This window comes from Prosopis cineraria, unplaced genomic scaffold, assembly GCF_029017545.1.
Source record: "Prosopis cineraria cultivar Desert tree isolate PC_DT_omini unplaced genomic scaffold, ASM2901754v1 PC8, whole genome shotgun sequence".
NCBI lineage: Eukaryota > Viridiplantae > Streptophyta > Magnoliopsida > Fabales > Fabaceae > Prosopis > Prosopis cineraria.
In genome coordinates, this window is record NW_026555339.1 from 31698804 (window position 1) to 31707921 (window position 9118).

At 36.3% G+C, this 9118-nt stretch overlaps 1 non-coding gene across 1 annotated transcript; it reads left to right on the plus strand.

The window, feature by feature from the left end:
- Positions 1 to 8735: 8735 nt before the first annotated feature.
- Positions 8736 to 8842, plus strand: LOC129319108 (small nucleolar RNA R71). Its single transcript, XR_008595420.1, has one exon. It is a non-coding gene; the product is annotated as a small nucleolar RNA R71 (small nucleolar RNA).
- The last annotated feature ends 276 nt before the right edge of the window (positions 8843 to 9118 follow it).

The following is a 9118-nucleotide window of genomic DNA, read 5'->3' on the forward strand; positions in this document are numbered from 1 at the left end:
TGGTTTTAAGTCTAATTGAAAGTTATCTAGTGAAATAAATCAACCAAAGTTTGTAGGAATTTAGTTATCTAGCTAATTATCTAAACTAATTATCTAATATGCAAGTAATTAAAATGCTAGTGAAAGTGAGTGAAATGAACTTCCCTTTTTACAATAATGGAACCCTAGAGATTAGTTGATTTTGGACTCATTATTTTCTCATGATTAGGCTAAGTTTAGCTTCCCTTTCCTCTTGACTAAAGCTATCATGACTTAAGAAAATTATCCTAAGTCAATTAACCTAATTAGCTAACCTCCCTAGGTCTTAGATTAAAGTCCCTAGTTTAATTAACTAATTGGTGAAGACATTAGCCAAGTGATTCACTCAAAATCCTCTCTCAACAGCCATGGTCAAACACATAAATTGAGCAACCACAAGATTATGTCAAGCTACTCAACAACACAAGCATTAACACCACAAGATTATGCAATATTAACACAAGAAATTCACTAATTGAAAAACACAAGATTATGTGCCAAACAAAGAGTGGCAAAATTCAGTCATGGCTGTCCAAGGAAGAAATTAAATGAAACAATCCTCTCTCTTTACATCAACATCAAATTCAAATTAGAATTTATAAGCTAAGATGATTAAACCCTAGATTAAGGAATCTAACCATCTAGTAAAAAGAGAAGAGGATAGGAAACAAAAGAACTTAGCCAATTTGAAGCTCAAGACTCATCCTCCATCTTCATCTCTCTAGGATTCCACAAAGAAACTTAGCCAATCTTCATCTTCAAGAACCTAGTGATTGCTTGTGAAGGCCAAACTCCATAGCTCTTGAATGATGAAATGAGCTTCAATCCTTGTGAAAATGGAAGGGATGGAACGAAAATGAAGAAAGGAGAAGAATGGTATGAGTTTTGTGGAGGTTTGGTGGCTGAAAATGGAGGTTAGGGTGCTGGAAAATGAAGAACAAAAGAGAGAAAATGAAGAACACTATGAACAAGAGAGAGAGAATGTGGAAGATGAATGAGATATGTGTTGGATCCCATTTGAGACTTAAAATGGCGTGCTCCTTGGTGTCTCCCATCAGCTGAAGCTTAATTAAAATAAGGAAAAAGAAATTAAAATGTAAATGGGAGCCTTGTCACACTTGCAAGGTGGCAACTTCCTATTGGTTTGTAGATGATTCCAAAGTGTGCCTAATTTTTCATGTGTCATCCACATCATTTTAGCTGATCTAATCCCTCAAAATAATCATAATTCACGTGCAAACCATCAGCCATTGTCCTCAAGGAGTGTTGACCTCAATTGCCCAATTGATGCACAAGTCACATGCCACCTATGTCACATAAATCACATAATTCAATTAAATAGCATATGATATAATAAAATCTAATTCATGTCCAGAATTAAATTCATAATTAGAAGGGAGAATTTATTAAATTAACCAAGTTTTAGGCTGCACAAAATTATATAAAAATTTTCACACAAAGGCAAACCAAAAACTAGGACAAACTAAGACACTTAAGAAAGTGTTGACTTTTTTATTTAATTACTCCCAAACTAAAATGAATTTTAAAAATATAATTTCACCATTCATCAACTGGACATAAAATGCACTTTGTCAATTTTTCTTGTACATTTTCTCAAAAGTTCATTTTTTGGACCAAAATGCCCCTAGTGCACTGATATTAGAAACTTAGGCAAAGTTCCAAATCTAATGCAATGTGTGCACTTGAAGGTGATAAATCATTAATAAAATGGTCCTAATTGACAAATAAAAGTGGGTAACAAATGTGTTCTATCAATTCCCCCACACTTAGCTTTTGCACTCCGGGCAAAATCAAGTGAAAAAGGTCCCAAAAGAAACTATAAGACAAAGAAATAAGAGAAAAATATTGTTTCAAGTCACTAAAATACTAGCTCATGAACTTCTACAAATTATCAATCAATGTGGCAATAATTACGAAAGAATTATGCACATCACAAACAAACCCTTACCAAGAATCAATGTCAAAGAGTAAGCCTCTCTAGGTTAAGTGTTTGCTCTCATCACTCAAAGTGTATAAGGTATTAAATTTCACTCAAAATTTCTTAGGATAAACCCTACTATGAATTTGTAACCCTTCTACTTCTCCATCACTAAATAGCACTTGCAATCAAGAATCAAATGGACTTTATTAGGTTGTGATATAGGTAATGAAAGGATGTCTAAGAAATGCATGTATATAAAAAAAAATAGGGTTAGCATCAAAATAATGCTAAATCAAGATATATCCCCTTAATATGCAAAGCATAACCTAACTCAATTGAGTGAACACATTAACACAATGATGATGGAAAGAAATGATAAGAAATAATAAAACAAATGGAATGGATGAGCTAGGCAACTTTTTATTTTTATTTTTATTTTTTTTTCTTTTCTTTTTTTTTCTTCTTTTTTTTTCTTTTTCTAGCAACTTTATTTCTTTTCTTTTTGACTATATTTTTTTTTCAAATCTATCTTTGTTGTTTTTTTTTTTTTGGTTGCCCCTAACTCTTTGAAAACAATAGAAGTAATGGATAGAGAAATGATAATAGGCATCCACTCATTTGATCTAGGACATGCAATGAATATTAAAAAGACATATAAAAGTGTAACATGCATTCCTTGGGGAAAAATAGGGTGAATATTTTTTTTTTAGGAATCAAACTAAAGGCTCAAAGTGGCTAACAAAGGATAATAAATAATAATAGGTTGGCTATTTGGCTCTTGGCTATTTTTTATGAATGCCATCTCTCATCTCCTATCAAACAAGTGCAAGATATATGGTCTTAATTAAGAAGTGAAACAAATTCTAGAGGGTAACATCACTAAGGAATTAATCACACATGAGTGTTTAGCCTCTTCCATGAATGGGTAATATGCCACTCTAATCCATTAATTCAAGGTAAAAGAATGTTCACTTCACACCTATTCAATCCTAAAAATTACCACATCTCAAGAATCAAAATATCCATTCAAGAGCTAGGTAATTAAGTAACCTCAAACAAAACAAAACAAAGAAAAAAAAATTTTTTTTTTGAATTTTTTTTTTTTGCAAAACCAAACAAACAAAACAAAATGTTTATTTCTCTCCCCCACACTTAAATCATGCATTGTCCTCAATGTATGTATAGACTAGTGATAAAATAAAGTGAGATCAATAATGAATGCATAATAAAAGTGTGGTGCAGATTTTTTTTTTTTCAAACTAAAACACAAAACAAAGAAGTCAAATAAAGCAAATAAACTCTAATTTTCCTACTAGGTTCATCTCCCCCACACTTGAACTATACCTATCATTAAATATATCAATTAAAGGAAGGTAAAAGCTCAAGGTTAGAGAGATACAACCTTATCATGGTGGTTCAAAAACATGTTGAGAGAAGTCCTCCTCCTTTTGAAGTGATTTGGCATCTTTGTAGAGCTTGCATAGGTGACCATTGATTTGCATAGTGGAACCCGTGGCTTTATTCAAGAGTTGCAAAACCCCATAGGGAAACACCTTGGTCACTAGATATGGTCCCTCCCACTTAGACTTCAACTTGGCATGCTTATGAATAAACCTTGTTTGGAACAAGAGGACTTGATCTCCTTCTTGGAACTTTTTCCTCAAGATTAGCTTGTCATGAAGGATCCTTGTTTTCTCCTTATAGATTCTAGAAGACTCATAGGCATCCAACCTAAGCTCCTCAAGTTCTTGCATTTGAAGAAATCTCTCCTTAGCCAAAAGATGGAAATCCAAGTTTAGTTTCTTGATGGCCCAATAGGCCCTATGCTCTATCTCCACAGGGAGGTGGCAAGCCTTTCCATACACCAATCGAAAAGGAGACATGCCAATGGGAGTCTTATAAGCGGTCCGATAAGCCCACAAAGCATCCCCAAGTGTAAAGATCAATCCTTCCTATTTGTGTTCACCACCTTGGTTAGGATTTTCTTGACTTCTCTATTTGATACTTCGGCTTGGCCATTAGTTTGGGGATGATATGGTGTAGAGATTTTGTGATGCACCCCATATTTAGCCAAGAGAGCCTTCATCATCTTATTGCAAAAGTGGGATCCTTGGTCACTTACCAAGGCCTTAGGAACTCCATACCTACAAAAAATATTAGATTTAGAAACTTCAAAACAATCTTAGCATCACAAGTTCTAGTAGGAATGGCTTCAATCCACTTTGAAACATAATCAACACCAAGTAATATGTACTCAAAACTAAAGGATGGTGGAAAGGGACCCATGAAGTCAATGCCCCAAACATCAAAAATCTCACAAAATAAAATGGGTTGTTGAGGCATTTCATGTCTCTTACCCCAACTACTAACCTTTTGACATTTCAAGCATGCTTTACAAAATTCATAAGAGTCTTTAAACAAGCTAGGCCAATACAATCCACAATCTAAAACCTTCCTAGCTGTCTTATTTGAGCTAAAATGACCACCACATGCATGAGAGTGACAAAATTCAAGAACAGAAGGCACATCAACATCATCAACACACCTCCTAATCACTTTATCACTACAAATCTTCCACATCAAAGGTGGTTCCCAAATGTAAAATCTAGACTCTCTTTTCAATTTTTCAATGGCAAAACGTGAAGCACAAGGAGGCAAGACTCTACACTCAATATAGTTAGCAAAAGAGGCATACCATGGAGGCTTAGATGAAATGGCACACAATGCCTCATCAGGAAATGAATCACAAGGAATAGTAGGGTTAGAGTTTACCATAGTAGCTTTTAAATGAGGTAGTCTAGACAAATGATCCGCTACTTGATTGGTAGAACCACTCCTATCCCTTATCTCCACATCAAATTCTTGCATTAAGATCACCCATCGAATCAAGCGAGGCTTAGAATCTGTCTTCTTAAACAAGTACCTCACAGCAGCATGGTCAGTGTACACAACAACTTTAGAGTTAAGAAGATATGATCTAAATTTATCAAGTGCAAAAACAATAGCAAACAACTCTTTCTCAGTTGTGGTGTAATTAACCTGAGCTGAATCTAGGGTCCTAGATGCATAAGCAATCACATATGATAACTTGCCCTCTCTTTGACCAAGCATAGCTCCCACAGCAAAATTAGAAGCATCACATGACAACTCAAAAGGTAAAGACCAATTTGGGGCTTTAAGAATGGGAGGGGAAATGAGCATGCTTTTCAAAGTGTCAAAACTCCTTTTGCAAGCATCATCAAAAACAAAATCAACATCTTTTTGTAAGAGTTTAGACATAGGCAAAGCAATTTCACTAAACCCCTTTATAAATCTCCTATAAAAGCCTGCATGTCCCAAAAATGATCTCAAATCTTTCAAACAAACAGGATATGGCAAAGAAGCATCACATCTACTTTGGCCTTATCCACCTCTATGCCATTGGAAGAAATCAAATGGCCTAAAACAATTCCTTTATCTACCATGAAATGGCATTTTTCAAAGTTAAGCACAAGCTTCTTTTCAATGCACCTACCAAGCACTTTATCTAAAGAATGCAAGCATGAATCAAAGGACTCACCATACACAGTAAAATCATCCATAAAGACTTCCATGCAATGTTCAATAAAATCACAAAATATGGACATCATGCATCTTTGAAAAGTACCAGGTGCATTGCAAAGACCAAAAGGCATCCTCCTATAGGCAAATGTACCAAAGGGGCATGTAAAGGTAGTCTTATCTTGGTCACTAGGAGCTATGGAATTGAAAATACCCACTAAACCCATCTAGGAAGCAATAATGGGACTTGGAAGCCAATCTCTCAAGCATTTGATCAATAAAAGGCAAAGGAAAATGGTCCTTCCTAGTCACATTATTGAGCTTCCTATAGTCTATGCACACTCTCCAAGCATTTTGAACTCTAGTTGGAACAAGCTCTCCTTTCTCATTTTTTACCACAGTAATCCCCCCTTTCTTAGGTACAACTTGGGTTGGAGACACCCACTCACTGTCAGCTATAGGATAGATGATCCCAGCACTAAGTAGCTTAACAACCTCTTTCTTTACCACATCTAAAATCAATGGGTTAAGTCTCCTTTGTGGTTGCCTAATGGGCTTAGCATTGTCCTCAAGAAAAATTTTATGTGTGCACACAATAGGGTCAATACCAGGAATGTCAGCCAAAGTCCAACCAATAGCATGTATGTTCTTTCTCAACACATCAAGTAATGCATTTTCTTCCTCAAGAGATAAAGAGTTAGAAATTATTACCGGAAGCTTCTCATTCTCAATGAGATATGCATACTTGAGATTGGATGGTAAAGGCTTCAACTCCAAGGTAGGTGGCTCTACACAAGAGGGAATGAGCTTCTTCAAGTCTAATTTGGTGGAATATTCCATGGTACTATCTTGTCTTTTAGGCTTCTCACTTGTTTTTGATTTCTCCTCTTCTTTCTTTACAGCCTCCCCCTTTTCTTGCAACTTGTCCTCAAGTGCTTGGACTTGAGCCACGGCCTCGACATGTGAAAGTGTAGAATTTTCCTCCAATAGCTTGGGAATCCTAAGAACATCAAGCTCGAGTGGAGAAAAACTCATAGATTCGGCCTTAATGGCTTTAGTACCTACAACACAAGAAGATATACCCTTCTCAAGCATTTCAAGATCAAGCATAGGAGATATTTTAAACAAATCATGAGAAGAAGTAGTTGCATCATTCAAGCATGCATCAATCTCTAAACAAATAGGACAACTACATCCATCAATACATGTAGTAGTAACAAGAGACAAATCATCATCAACATGTGAGAAAGAATCAAGCATGTGAGACTCACAAGCATCATGAAGCAATAACTCAATGGAACTTACACCTAACAAAGAATAATCCTCAAAAGGATGTTTCATTGCTTCATATATATTAAAAATAACATGATCCTCTCCACATTTCAAAATCAAACTACCTTTTTCCATGTCAATCAATGTACGGGCAGTCCTCATAAATGGCCTTCCTAAAATCAAAATATCATCCCCACTCCCTTCTTTTGACATATCAAGCACATAGAAATCCACAGGAAATAATAGACCTTTAACACAAACCAACAAGTCTTCTACTACTCCATGTGGTCTTCTAACACTTCTATCCGCTAATTGGCATATCATAGGTGTCTTATGCATGCAATCAAGACTCAAGGCATGATAAATTGAAAGAGGCATAACATTAATGGCTGCACCTAAGTCTATCAATGCATGAGAAAAATGTGTGTTGCCAATCTTGCATGGAATTGTGAAGGAACCGGGGTCCTCACATTTTATAGGGAGTTGAGGCTTCATGATAGCACTCACAGATGAGGGTAATTGTACCCTTGCATTAGGCCTAAATTTTCTTTTATTTGTACAACAATCTTTCAAAAATTTGGCATACTTAGGAAAGTTCTTAACTACATCCATCAAGGGTACATTAACATGAATCTTGTGGAAGAAATCATATACCTCTTGATCAAATTGTCCCTTTACTTGCTTAGGGACCACTTGTGCTTGTGGAAAAGGAAGCTTCTTCATAATCTCTTGACTTTGCTTTCCTTCTTCCTTCCTTGAACTCTCCTTTCTTGTTTCACTTTGCTCGGCCTCTCCCTCTTTTTCCTTACTAAACAACTCGGCCATAGTCCCCTTTTCCACCTTAGATGGTGGTTGCTCACATATGATCTCCTCAATGTTTTCATCCTCATCATCTCTACAAAAAGATGCATCATTAGGAGCAAAAGAAGAACTAGAAACATTAACATCAATTGAAGAATTTAAAGAGGGCTTCTCGGCCTTCCCTTGTCTTTTGTCTTCTTGTACTCTTTCTCCCAACTCCTTGCCACTCCTCAATGTGATAGCATTAAGATTAGCTTTAGGATTAGCAACGGTGTTGGATGGTAATGTAGAGGCTTGAGCATTGGCTGCACTTAATTGGTTAGCAAGCATATTCATTTGAGAAGTAAGGGCATCAATTTTAGAGTTCATGTTCTCACACTTGTTACCCATACTCTCTACCTTGTTCCCTAAGCCATCATACATGTTTTTATACAAAGAGTTCATTTCAATCAACTGCTTACGTAACACATTCACATCATTAGAAGAGTTCGAATTAGAAGAACTCTCAATTGGAACAAGCCTCCTATCACTATAAGAATTAGAAGAAGGTGTAAGAGAATTACCACTTGGATTGTAGCTTTGAGAAGAGCTACCTTGAGACAAATGAGGTGGAGGGTCACGGCCAAAGGTGTTTTGATAGGATCCTCTTTGTTGATTGTCTTGTAAAGCCACATTTGGATTTGAATAGGAGAAATTAGGATGGTCTCTCCATGAAGGGTTGTAAGTATTAGAATAAGCTCCTTGCCCTTGCCTCCCACCATAGGATTGTTTTCCATTGTAGATAGCATTTACTTGTTCAAACTTAATAGGACAATTGCTTTCTACATGCATAGGTGAGTCACAAAAAGTACAAGAATAAGGGACAAGTGCTTGAGAAGTACTTACATTGCTCACTTGAGATATTTGTGGAGCCAACATTCTCCCAATCTTGGCAGCTAGCAAGTCCACATATGAATCATTAAGAACTGAGGAACCTACCATATTCACATTTCTCTTTTCCCTTGTAGAGTATTGAGCACCACTTGAAGCCATCTTGTCAATTAGTTCCCAAGCCTTTAAGGAAGTGAGGTCAATCAAGCATCCACCACTAGCGGCATCAATGTTAACTTTGTCTCTTGGAATCAAGCCCTCATAGAAATATTGGACTAAATTCTCACTAGAAATTTGATGGTGTGGGCATTTAGCCAAAAGGCCTTGGAATCTAGTCCAATACTCATAGAGACTCTCATCCTCTCCTTGTTGGACCCCATAGATTTGCTTTCTCAAATTGGTGACCTTGGAATTTGGAAAGAATTTATCTAAGAAGAGTCTTCTTAGCTCGGCCCATGTGCTCACTTTCACATAAGAAGGGTAGTTGAAATACCACTCCTTTGCTAAACCTTCAAGAGAAAATACAAAAGCCTTAGCTTGAACATCATCAACATTTACATGCATAGGCTTCATAGTATCACAAACCAATAGGAAAGTATGCAAAAACCTATGGCAATCCTCTCCCGGTAACCCATGAAATTTAGGCAATGCATTAATCAAGAGGATTTAATTTCA